This window comes from Vicugna pacos, chromosome 23 (assembly GCF_048564905.1).
Source record: "Vicugna pacos chromosome 23, VicPac4, whole genome shotgun sequence".
Classification (NCBI taxonomy): domain Eukaryota; kingdom Metazoa; phylum Chordata; class Mammalia; order Artiodactyla; family Camelidae; genus Vicugna; species Vicugna pacos.
The window spans coordinates 29,771,343-29,785,240 of NC_133009.1; the positions used below are offsets into that span (position 1 = coordinate 29,771,343).

Consider the following 13,898-nt stretch of genomic DNA (forward strand, 5'->3'; position numbering starts at 1 on the left):
GCCTGGCGTGCTTCGTGCCCACAGTAGGTGCACAGTGCACAGTTGCTGAATTCATCTATGAGCCCACTCCACGCCAGACGCTCAGTCTAAGGTAGTCACGGTGAGATCTTCTCCTAGGTTGAGAATGCTTTGTGACATCAATATAGCCAATATTGTGTTAACAGGAGGTCCCTGGGGGCTCTGGGAAATTTTTCCTAGTCCTCAGATATCGAGACCTCAGAAGAGACTCCCTTGCACCTTTACTTTCTCTTTGTGAAAAGCGAGGTCTGGACCTGCAGCGGCCACCGTGTTAAAGGCCTGCACATGCTGTGAATTATGTGGATGTCAGAGAGGAGCGGTGGAGAGGATCTGAAAGAAAGTGTCACTTTTGAGCTCCCTGTCAGTCACGGTGTGGGACACCCGATCTCCAGGCTTCTTGATACATGAGATGACGTATGTCCTCACTGTTCATACTTGAGTTAGAGCTCCTTTATTTGTGGCCAAAGCACGGTTCCCCTGTCGTAAAAGGTGGAATGCAGCCCTTGGATCAGAGCCACAGTGACTTGTTTTGGCCAATGAGAGCACGTTGTGACCAAAGCAGGAAGTTACAAAACACTGGAGAAGTGAATTGGGGCTTTCTGCTGACCACCTTTGGAACTCTGTAACAGCTAGTAGTGAACAAACCCAGACTGAGCTCCTCAGTGATGAGAGACACACCGTCACGACCACTGATCAGCTGACAGCCAACTGCCAAAAATAAAACTGAGCCACTGACCGCTTCCCGACTGCCAGTGCAGCGAAGAGTCAGGTGAAGCCCAGCAGAGGCACCACTCAGCTGAACGAAAGCTGAATTGCTGACCTGCAGGACTGCGAGCTAAACGGGGTGTTATTTACACCACTAGGTACTGGCGTGTATCTGACATGTAGATACATCAGCACCTTACCTGATACATAAAGTGACAAAACAGAGTTTGTTTACTCACACAACTAGTCTATCCACCTGAGCAATTCTAACAGTATTCGTGGTGTCAGTAATTTCATATTCCAAACCTAGATATCTAGAAAATAGTGCATTTAAAAAGGGGTGTCTGGGGAGTAATGAAAAAGACTGAAGCAGGCATGTTCTTGCTGGAGACGTGTAGACGCCGGTTGTCATACTGCACTGCGATAATCTGTCACAAATAACAGTATGATGAAATGCTGTAAATGCCACAAATAACAACACGATGAAAGCTTAGAAATAACAGATCTTAGAAATATTTCTCTTCCCAATTTGTATTTCTTAGGAATCTTTCTCTCATTAGAGACATTTCTCATGGCACATTCAGCCCAGTGGCCCCGGCCCACAATGTCTCCATTTCCCTGGTGCATTAGAACCAGTTCTTACAGGTGAGGTGGCATCCTGGAACAGGCGCCACCTATCTGCCTAAGCGTTTGTCACTTGGTGAACTTGCTGACATGCAACAGAATTACAAAGACGAACCCGGATTCTCTGGAGTAAGGGATGAGTTGCCGCTCAGCGCGCGGGTCTCCCTTCCTCAGGGTGGGCCGACCTGCGCGGTGATGCACGCCCGCGACGCGCCCGCCTCCGCCACCCCAGTCCTGACGCTCCTGTCTGACTGGCTCTGGGCAGGCTGGTGCTCCAGTCCGACTAAACGTGGATGACTGCGCTCTGTAGTTGCTCAGGTTAAATTTCTGTTCTTAAGATTTCGTCTTAGACGTCTATAACTTTTCTTCCCCTACTTCGGAATATGTCATACAGAGTATCTGGCTCGGCTCACAACCTATCAGTGGCCTGGCTCTTTAGATACTCATCCTGGGGAAGTCTGGATATTTTACTATTTAATTAAACATCGCTTCTTCTGGATTTTCCAATAATAAGTATGTCACAGCAATAGGTTCTCTAGAATCAATGGAAAATACTTTAAAAAACCCCAAATATACATGTTTGCAGTCAATTACAAGTATCAATATAGCAAAAATGAGATCGCTGACTTCGGTTTTAGTTCTTGATCATTTTGTACAGTTTTTTAAAATTTTATGGAAATCATTTTAATTTTTTGAGCCTCAATTGTCTCATCTATAAAATAGGAATTAAAACAGGTACAAGAGTCTTCATTCCAAGTTCTGTATGTGGGAGCTGGGCAGGGAGGGAAGCAAGCCCCACTTCGAGGCCTCACTCTGGCACTTCTGGCAGAGAGAGCAGGGTAAGAAATCATTCATTCAAGCAGTGTATTCCTTCTGCGAAAGAATCCTAACCTGGAAAGTAAATTTTAGAAGAAAAGTTATTTTGCTGCTGAGAACTAGAGATTAACAAAAAGACGTAAATAAATACACACACATACATCTCCATAAAAATAGCCCTCAAGCATCTCCACAATTGCATCCTACTTTCAGCGACTAGAAACAATGTAAAATTGATGGAACAAGAAATAGAACAATGGGACCGCATGAAAAAGGAGCTAGAAGGCCTATTAAAACTACAAAGAAATAATGATACAAAAAGTAGCCGTCATTAGATAAGACGTTGAATTAACATCGCCTTCAAAAAATAAACGAAGAGTCCTGAGATAAATGAAGCCAAAATTTACAAAACAAAAGACCCTCTAATGCTAGGTCCTGTTATAAAGAAATGAAGTGAGGAAAGAATTACAAAATTAAAACGTTGTGAAGAACTTACTGGACTGTGTGATTAAAGAAAGGATCCTACAGTATTCTGGGCAGTGAACCAAGGCATCAAACAAAATAAAATAATACAAACAACACGTTAAGCAAAACAAAACCGAACCTGTATGCCTGTTGTCAGATTCCTATTCTAAAATCCTATGTAACAGAAGACAGGGGGATAGCCACACAGTTGTAAGAGAAAATAAATATAACCTTAGACTATATCAAATTGTTTTCATGTATTAGACTATCTAAAGGCATTTGCAGATATACCAGCAATAAGGCGCAGGTCCACAAGCCAATAGCCAAACCTACCCACCAGCATTCTTCTCTATACATAGTTCTTTGATTTCTTGCTTTTGTGTTATGCGTTATTCTCTCTCCCGCAGCCCCAGTGACCCCCCGCCCCACTTCATTTCTAGTTTGCTTACTAGTTTAACTTCCCTTCAATTGTTTGCCAAGCGTAGCCAATAAAACTTAACACACTATGAGTTTAGTAAGTTCACAAATTGCCTTCCGTACGACCACAGGTGATAGTTTCACTGAATGTTTTACAACCATGTAATAGAAGCGTCCTTCATTCCTGCAGTTGCCTCACCAGCTCACTGCTGGGCACCTAAACCAGTTCTCTGGTTATTTTAGGTCTGTGCTGTGACCACATCTAACTTCTTGATCTCAATTTCTGGGTCATTCCAAGTGGGCTCGAGGCCACATTATGACAGCCATGGGTCCTAGGACTTCTGTGCCCTCTTCTTTCATAAAAACATTTATTACTCTATTTCATGACTGCATAGACAGACACATGAATATAATGTTGACTTGATTATACCCATTTTTCTTCTGCTTTAAAAGAAATTAAAACATTTTTCCCAGTCCCTAACACTACAATGGGTCTCAGGCATTGTGCCCACCATGCTTCATGGGTGAGTCATCTTTGAATGAACTAGATTGTAATATAATAGCAAAAGAAATCCCAATTTTCCAGGAACTTAAGAAAAGTGTACTTACTTCTTGGTGATGTTACATGTCCGTGTGCACCAGGCAGGGGCTGGTAGGTAATGTTCTCACTGTGGAGCTGCCATTTTCTTAAATACTTCCTGTCACTGTGGCAGAGAAAGACTGAGACCAGAACAAATTTCCTGCTGTCCCCAATTTTTTTTGAGTAGGAAACAGACTGAGGACTCCATCCACAACAGAAGCCATTTCTTTATGTTGAAACTCACCATTTTTGTCTCTCTGCCCATTTCTCCATGATTTGCCACCAGTGACAGTGGAAATTAATCACTTGGTATCCCTTAGAGGGAGTCTCAATGGGATTTCATCTTTATTGCCCTGGATTACATTTGAGATATGAGTTTTCTACACCCAAACTAGTTTAAACCACTTGCCACTTGGTTCAGTTGAAGCTAAAAGTCAAACGCCAGAGTCATAATACCATTGCCAGCCTCTGTTGTAACTAGGAAATTGTCCTGATTTCCAAAACATCTCAAACTTAGTGTCTTTTTTTTAACAAGTGATGATTTTTTTTTCTGTGCATAAATAAGCATGATTTTTTTCCTTCCTAAATGTTCTCTTCCCTCTTTATTGACATACATTAATTTTTATTTTTATATTTTTTTATTTTCTTATTCTAACTTCTTTTATAAACAATCAATTATAGTGAAACAAATGCTATACTATATTGTGATTGGTTGTTCTCTTGTTTCTTGTTCTTCATAAACTGTGAGGGTTTACAATTTACTAATTTATATTTCTGTTTCTATTACAGCATTAGAATATAATATTTTGAATTAAATTTGAACAAGAGATCCAGAAATTATCTTTTATTTAAAAGGCTCATTTTGTATCTATATATCCTGTGGCAAGTCCCATTAAATTTGATTCAGTTTACAATGAAAAAAAAAAAAAAAAGAACACCTGAGCTGTAGTCCTTTCTAGACCTAACACTTAACAAAGTTTATATTCTCTTACTTTTCCTAACTCATCTTGGGCCCCTATATCCTATTTCAACTCATATCCCACTATGTAATGCAGTTCACTGCTCTGAGAACATCCCATGGTTTTATATGTGGTTGTGCCTTTAACATAAGTTGTTATTCTGCGTGGATTACTTTCCCCCCTTGTCTTCCTGATGAGGTCAAATACTATTTCAAATATTATCTCAGTATGAGGACTTCCCAGCGAGTTCTCTGCTTTCCTGCATAGCTTTACACATACCTCTGTTATATAATTTAATATATTAAACTGTTATTGGTTTATATGCTTTGTGTTTCATTAGGATCACATAGAAAACAAGACTGGGGATGCAGAGCGTTCACTTTTGTATTCTAAATACTGTGTTCAGTGCGTTTCAAATTGTATGTGTACAATAATATATATTGATGCAATCAGTCTGTGACCATATGGAAAGACAGGACAAAGTAAAGAATTGTGTGTGCACAGAATTGTGTACACATACACACATGTCAGATAATTCTGACTATCTGGGAATATTCCTCTTCTAAAATGCCCTGTTTAAACACCATATCTGAGCACATCAAACCCAAAGGAGAAGAGGCTGTGAAGGGTCATATATTGATGAAAAAGTAGGTATCAAGGTGCTTAGAGGGAAGAAATAATCGATAAGAAAATCACCTTGTCAAAACCAGTGCCAGTAATGCAATCTGAGTCACCCCCTCTGAGCCGCAATCTCCTAATTACTCTCCCCTCAGTTCTCCATCCCCACCCCAGCGTGGGTAACCATTATTCTATGTCTAAAACTATAGACTAGTTTTGCCTGGTTCTGAACGTTTATAAATGGAATCCTGCAGAGTTCATTTATTCTGCGCCATGTCTAAAGGAATTTTATCATTTTATTTTTCTAATTCTTTATTATTGTTCTATTCTATTATCTTCATATAGTACAACGTACCTGTTCTATAATTGATAGGTCTTCAGGTCATTTGCAGATTGGAGCTACTAGAAATAGTGTTGTTAACTATGCCTTGTGGTGAACACATTCTGTCAAGTGAAATGGCTAGTCCGAGGGCAGAGTCACAGAATTGTCAAGCATGTGGCAGCAATGCCTAAGGCCCGTGTGTCTTATACGGCTTTTTTTTTTTTTTTAAACTTGGCAAGGAAACTTGTATGATAACAAGCTAGTCATTGCCTTCCTGAGTTGCATGAGACACGTGGGTGTTTCCTTTTCTGTGTCCTGTTAAGATTTCTTTTAGTAGTGATCAGGAGGCTTTACAGTTTTCAAAGCCAAAGGTTGAAATTTCATTCATGGCCACTCAGGGTGAAAAGCCAAACCAAGCAGCTCAAAATTTACAATAGGAAATGAAAAGGGAAAAACAGGATGACTAAGAGATGGACATATATTGTAGAAAATTATTGATTAGAAACCATACTGGGATCAGCCAATGTTAGGTTAAATGGACACCATTGCTTTGGGATGAGTAAGAAAATAACGTGAAGAAAGTCTTACCTTATCAGGATAAATTAAAGAGGAGAGATAGAGGCAGTTAGAAAAGCTCCTCAACTGTTTAAAATGAACAGTTACTCAGACCAGAAGTGAGGAATGGATGTAGAATGTGCCTGTGTGTGTGTGTGTGTTGTGGGCACCTAGAACTAACACGCAATACACAGTGTGAAGGAAGACTTGACAAGACATGACAACTGATTGTACGTCTCCACAAAGAAGGACACAACAGGAATTGTGTGGGCTCCTGGGTGGTACACACTGGACATTCAAGAGAGGTTGTTTGTTTCACAGGAAGTGAACTGGTTTCAGACACACTGAATTTTGTCTCATCCTAACATCTCAAATTGAAACCGATTAACAACCCAAACGGAACTGTGGCCTTGACAAGTAGACTGAGCTGATGGCAAAAGGAATAAATAGCAAGAGAATACGTGAGGACTCTCAAGACACTTCTGTTTAATTTTAAATAAAGTTTAAAATGATTGGATAATAATTTCACAGATTTTCAAAGAATGTTCTTCCCTTGAGGCTGATTTGTAGACTCACTGGTTTAATCATATTACATGTTGAGCAAGTTAATATATAAACAGCATTCCAGGAAGATTTCAAAGCTCTCTGGCTTAAATTTCTAGCAAATAATTGCCAGAATGCAATTAGAGCCTACACACTTCAACTCTGAAGTCTGAAGTCAGAAATGTGTAAATGTGTTTAGTTTAAATTAGCTATAGGATGTCAGGACTGGGTGGATGATTGAATTCTTTCTAAACTAACTTAATGTTACATTCATTTTTCTGTATCCTACATTTAAGCCTAAGGCCAATTTTATGTAAATATGTGTATAAAATGAAACACTTATTTTTATAGCTTTAACCTTTTATTCCCCAATTTTATAATAGTTCATATAATTATCTTTCTACAGGCGCTAATAATATATTTGGAATTCAAATGTCATTTCCCTATGAATTATTAATTGTAATTTCATCTTTTTATATGAAATAAACACTTCATGCTAGCATTCTAACCAAAATAATTGGCATTAATTTTAAGATCTTAAATTTTTACATAGGAACTTTATTCAGACAAGAGAAATATCAAATCTACTAAAAACAAGTGCAACACTAATTCAATTTCAGAATAACCCAGCCATATGCATTTGCAGTAGACTTTAAGGATTTCTGTTTATTTTTATCCCATTTTTATAATATTTAGCTTATATTAATAAAAAGTATATCACAGCAATATAAATGAAAATACTGTTACACAAAATATCCAAAATAATGTTACATTTCAAAGTGATCAACATTTAAAAAAAAGAATAGGATTCTAATTACTAAAGTACTAATTGAATAAGATGGAACAAAATAAACTTGATATGAAAGCATAAGGAAATATATTACTACAATTAAATAAAATTTTTGAAAAAAGGATTTGTACACATATCTAAATGAGGGGAAAGAGACAACATATTAGGAAAAGATAAATATCATTTGACTACATTTAAATTAACTAGCATCACAAACTAGCCAATTAACTTTGTCTCATTTTATTTAGATAATTGTTATATTTACTTAATCATGAAATGAAAAATCTACCTTCATTTTTTTCTCTTTTTGTTTCTATAATCAAAACATATTTACTGAATCCCATCATGAGCTGAGCCAAGTGCTGGGTTGTCTTGGGTGTAAATAATGATGAACACTCTGGATGTATATCATTTAGTGTGGAAAAAAGAGATGTAAGAGAAAATCAAGCAAAGAACAAAAGATAGATTTCTGTTCATCTATATTAGATCTCACCTAACATCTCTTAGGAAGGTGGGAAAACAAACAAGGCTTAGACTAGATAAAAAGACCTGTGGACAAAAGTGAAATATAACTGTGTTGCACTAAAGTGGTTGTATTAGTTTTCAAAGCTGCGTAACAAATTACCACAAATTTAGTGACTTAACATACATTTATTATATCGCAGTTTCTTTGGGTCACAAGTCCAAGCACAGCTTGCCTGGCTCCTCTGCTCAGAGTTTCATGAGGCTGAAGTCAAGTTACTGTCTGGACTGGGTTCTTCCACACGTAGCTCACCACCTACATGTTTTCTTCTTCAAGGCCAACAGGAGAGGCTCTCTCCAGCTTTGACACTCTTCTTTCAGATAATTCCTGGACCCCAACCAGGAAAATATTCCTTTTGAGGACCTGGAAATCAGCTGAGTGGGGACTTCAAGTCTGCAAAATGTCTTGACTTTTGCTGTATTCTGTTGGTTAGACGTGAATCACATCTTCTGCTCACAGTCAAGGGTAAGGAGTTAGTTACACAAAGATGTGGATAACCAGGGGCAGGAAATCAAGCCTTCATTTTAGAATTCTGACTACTGTTGTGATGGAGTAAGTGTGAACTTTATCCTTGTTCTAATCAGGGAACTGGCATACATGTATTTAGATTATGAGTTTTATATTAAATTTCATGCTGACTGACTTAGAATTTCAGTCCCTGTGAGTGGGCAAGGAGGGAAAAGGAAACGCGGAGGCTATCCACGTTGCTAAAGCTCAAGCTATAGTATTACTTTTGGCTTTCTCTAAATTGTATTGTTTGAGTGTTATGATTCTGAAATCCTGTTTGTCACATGAACAAACTCTAACTTACTTGTTTTTGAGTTTTCTAATGAGTATTACTTATAGAGTCATTTACTTACTCAACAAAGTTATTGACTACCTGAAGAATGCCTGTAAATGAGCCAAATGCTTAAATATTCCAAAGTGAAAAGACTAAAGTCTCAGCTGCCAAGGAATTCATAACCTAGTAGGTATATACTATACAAGCATACGGTCATATTGGTGTAAAGTTAGCACTCGTGAGTTACTGGGGCCTGGGATAAAGAGGATGGAATGGTAAAGTCAGGTTTCAACACTTAATACAAAAGAAGTATCTTAAGGAAACACTCTTTGGAAATTGGACAGATATATAAATACATACATACAAATACACACACATACACATATATATTCTGTAGAAGAAAAGAGAACTTAATATTATTATAAAGTTAGAGAACAGTCTCTAAGACCACCCTAACTCAGTTGAAAGTCTGATTATCTTTGAGACCACCTTCAGTTTTGATAACTCAGACTCCTTGAAAGCTGTTATACCCACAGCTAAGACTTATTACAGAGAAAGGATACAAATTAAAATCATCCAGTCAGCCAAGGGAACAGAACATGGGCAGCTCTCAAGAATGTTCCACACAGAACTTCCCATTGTCCTCTCCCAGGGGAGTCATAGTTTGGGGCAACAGTGTGTGACACCATGCAGAGTATTGCCAACCAGAGAAGTTGACCTGAGCCTCGCTATCTAGAATTTTGATTAGGGCTTGGTCACGAAGACATGGTTGGTCCCTCTTGCTACTGACCTCAGATTCCAGCACTTCCAGGGATTGAACAAATACTGTGTGCCCCGAAGCCCCCGCTATAAATCACAGTGTTAGGCTCTGAGGTGCGGCACACGATCCCAAGGTAAACAAAAGCACCCTCATAAGGCATTCTCGTTACGACATTCTAAGGGCTTAGAGGTCATGTCTTATGAGCCAAAAGTTAAGGTCAGGCTTTTTGTCGAGTAGAGTTAATTCTTGACTGTATCAGTGTAAAATAAAATTAAATGTTTTTAAACGTTGAAGGAAGTAGTATATCTACAGATTAGTCTACAAATTTGTCCAATTACTGACCTGAAATTCATTTCAGTTGTCTACAAAATATAAGTTGTCTCTATTTCATTTAATTTCTATCGATCAAAAGTGTAGTATTTTGAACAAAGTTTTTAAAAAGCAAGGGAGTTGGATGAAAGAGTATATGGTCAAAGATTAAGATATAATTCTGCAGAGGAAAACAAATAAAAGACTATGAGGGTTTTATAAGCCATGATCTAGAATGTGGAATTTATCTTGAGAATATTGTAGAAACACAGAAGAGGGTCAGGTAGGGTATTTGAAAAAATCATGCTGACTTCCATGTGGAGCATGGGTAGGAAAGGGCAAGTCAGAAAGTCTGAATAAAGGTCAGATGAAAAATAAGAAAAGATGAACTAAGTTGCCTTAGTGGGGGTTGGAGGAACAGGGACACATTTCAGATATGTGTATTTGGTAAAGTCCATTAAAAGCATCATAGGAGTAAAGGATGAGGACTCAGGAGGGATCACAAATGAGGACAGGATTCCTGGGTCTTGTGGAAATTGGGGATGGTGGCAGATGCTGTTAATTGGCTGCAAAGTATTTTCGACCGTTCTTTCTCCATTTCTCATTCCAGAGGCCAAAATAAAATATTCACTTACACACTCTATTATACATTCTATTTAGTTCTCCACTTTATATGTATGTCAGACTTGAGAGCAACATAATGAGATAAACTAGTATTTTAATAGATCTGTGACCTAGGTTGAATAATAATGGTTTTAAATTTGTAAGTTATACACTGATTTATACTAACAGCTCAGTAAACTGACATGAAGAATAGAGAGAAAAAAAATGAGCCTAGTTCATTATCTTCATCACTTTGAGAAGGTTATTTGGGTCAATGGCTAAATTTGTTTGTATTAAGAATATTGAGAAATTTTGGATGAAATGTTGCAATGATGAAAGGGAGTTTCAAACTATCTTAATACAGTAGATTGTTGAGGAAATAATCTTTGGATATTGGAAAGATATATAAATATATATTCTCTAAGTCTCTTTGAATGGAAAATAATGACTGACATTGATAATTATATTATTATATTAATAGCTTATATTTATTGAGGGCTTACTATTTGTAAAGCCTTGGGGTTGTTGTCATGTCACTTAAAAAAAATTCTTTGAATCCTTCCAACAGGAATATTAAAATACTATAATTATCCCCTTTTACAGTTGAAAACGTTGATCATACCCAACAGAGGTCAATGGGAGGCAGTTCTTACATAAGAACCTCAGTCTCCCAGACACTAAGGCTACGATCTCAACTTCCAGTTATCACCACCATCCAAGCCAGCACGCATTTACTGAATAGAGGCATTTGCCAGGTTTAACAAATCAAAGTACAGGGCATCTAGTGAAATCTGAACCTCAGATAAACAACAAATAATAAATAATTTATAGTATAAGTGGGCCCCACGTCATTTTTTTTTTTTTGAGTAGAGAATTTTAAGGACGAGACTGATACACGTGAGGGATTCCTCTGAAAAACCCAAGAGTTTCATCAGCTTTGAAGCACACCCTTGTAGCCGCCACTTTTGACTGACAGCTTTATTTTTTTTTTATTGAAGTATAGTCGATTTACAATGTGTTAGTTTCATTATGTGTACAGCATAGTGATTCAGTAATACATACATATTCTTTTCCGTATTCTTTTCCATTATATTTTATGACAAGGTATTGAATAGAGTTCCTTGTGCTCTATAGCAGGAACGTGTCGTTTATCTATTCTGTATAGAGTAGTTTGGACCTGCTTATCCCAAACTCCTAATTCAGCCCCCTCCCTTTCCGCTTTGGTAACCATAGTTTCTTTCCCACGGCTGTGAGTCGGTTTCTGCTTTGTAAGTAAGTCCTGTGTAATATTTAGGACATGCTTATACCTTTCCCCCGAAAGCTGTTTATCTGAAATACGACTTAACTGGGCTTCTTGTATTTTTTCTGACGACCCAACAAATAAGCCTGGAGGTCTGATAGGAACACTGTCACTGCAAAGAGAGATCAGAGAACCTGAAGTGTGGCAGATCAGATTTAAATGACTTGACCATTTATTGTGTGTCATAACTAAGAAAGCACTACACAAACGAGTCACTGGAAGGGGCTATGTTTTTATTCCACTAGACAACGTGCCATTTCTACCGCAGTCCAGCGCTGGGGGAGGCTGTGTCTTGGGTCTACGACGTTTGTGTGCTTAGTCCGTGGCAATCTGGTTGCCTGTGTTGCGAAGTTCTGTTCCGTTTAGCGCTAACTTTTTAACCTCAGGGTGCTAAGTCTTTTACTTTAAAAGTTTCGGTGTCATGTATTAATGAGCTGAGAGTCGAGTTAAATTAAACAGCTATTTAATTAATTGCTCAATGCCGTAATTTTCATAATTTTAATGCTTCCAAATAATTTTCATCATTTTTTCCATTTAGTGAATAAATGAATGACATCAGTTTTCTCCCTGAAACATTCTGCTCTTACATATGTCTACGAATTGTGGGGGGAGGGTCCTGGTTAATATGCTGAATGGCTTTCTCCTTTGCTTTGTCTCTCTGGAGACTTTTTAATTTACTTTAATATACCTACACACCAACTTCATACTCTACCAATTAACCATTCATTACCTAATTATCTCCTCCAGCTGAGCAGTCTACTTCTTTAGAATAATTTCCCCCTCGTTATCATTCTTGTAACAGTATTATTTGTACTCTTTAGTAAGTTATTTCTAGTAATTTGAATTGCACTCAAATAATTTAGCTGATTTATAGCAGGTATTTTTCAGTTTTCCTTAGATTTTTGCTATTGAAAGAGGTATGCTGTCATTTTTAAGGCCACTTCAGAATGATCAGTCTTTCTTAGAACTTTACAAAATGTACTAGGGTCTCTCTTGAAAGCAGAATTATTACAAAATTCCAAGATACTAAACATATGGTTGAAGATTTCATTATATATCCCAGATGACACACAGAATGAATATTCAGGATAAGTAATATTATTTTGTGATTCGGAGTATTTGGAGAGAAGAAACAAATATATTCCCATTGTAAAGTAGTTTTTTAAAAGCCTACATCAAATAGCCATAATGGAATAACTGGTACCCAGACTAGCCCTCCCATTATAAAGGATGATAAGAGAGGACAACTATTTTCACACAATGGACAACAGGCAGCACGCAGCTGTGATTCTGATATAAAGGGAAACTCAAGAGTTTAGCCCCACAAATTCCCAGCTTCATGTCTGTGGACAATTTCCCAATGACCCACAGCTCAGGGCTAGAGTCCCGACAGAGCACACAATCCCACAAAGCTAAGGAGAGAGTGACTAGATTTGGTGACATGGTTGGAACCTGCTGGCCGAAGCATCAGAGAGGGCAGTGCTGGGCAGAGGGAGCTCCGTAGGTCAGGCTGAGCCTTCTGCCAGTGTATAAGGGCTGGGGTACATATGCACAAAATGCGACACTCCAGTCTTACTGGACATCAGCCTCTGCGGGGTTAAGTGGCAGTGGAGAAGTGCTGGTCACGGGGAAAGGCACAAAAAATGCAGTGTTTGGTGACATCTGGCCCTGCCATCGGAGAGGTCTCCTTAATATGTAAGCTGAGATGCCAGAAAGTCTCGGAACAAGAAACACGTCCTAACAAAGCCGAAATCCAAGTCTGAAAGCCTCAGGGAAGACAGGACGTGGAACTTGAGGGCCACCGACTTCGCGGGGCTGGGAAACACCTTGGGCTTCCCTTGGGTCTACACCAACGAAGTGTGAAACAAATCTAAATAAATTCAGGGGGGCCTGCCTGCCAGTAGCTAAGCTGCAAGCTAAAATAAAAAAAAAAAAACTTTGGAGGAAGAGAATTCTGCATTTTTACAAGATAGTATCTGAAGTGTCCAGTGTCTAATATTAAAAAAATGTTATCCATAAAAGCGCCAAGATGATTCAGTGGGGTAAGGATAGTCTTTTCAAAAAACAATACTGAGACGACGAGGTAACTACGTATAAAAAAATAAAGTTAGCCTCCTACCTCACGTCAGATACAAACATCAATTCTAAATGGGTCAAAACAGACTTAAACATATGCTAAAATATGTAATACTTAAGAGAAAACATTCATA

At 38.1% G+C, this 13,898-nt stretch overlaps 2 long non-coding RNA genes across 2 annotated transcripts; both read right to left on the reverse strand.

Moving 5' to 3' along the window:
- Positions 1-2,006: 2,006 nt before the first annotated feature.
- Positions 2,007-7,821, reverse strand: LOC140688636 (uncharacterized). Its single transcript, XR_012063342.1, has 3 exons — positions 7,702-7,821; positions 3,655-3,749; positions 2,007-2,238 (listed from the first exon to the last, which is right to left on the reverse strand). It is a non-coding gene; the product is annotated as an uncharacterized lncRNA (long non-coding RNA).
- Positions 7,822-8,043: 222 nt separating this feature from the next.
- Positions 8,044-9,331, reverse strand: LOC140688637 (uncharacterized). Its single transcript, XR_012063343.1, has 2 exons — positions 9,280-9,331; positions 8,044-8,384 (listed from the first exon to the last, which is right to left on the reverse strand). It is a non-coding gene; the product is annotated as an uncharacterized lncRNA (long non-coding RNA).
- Positions 9,332-13,898: the final 4,567 nt, after the last annotated feature.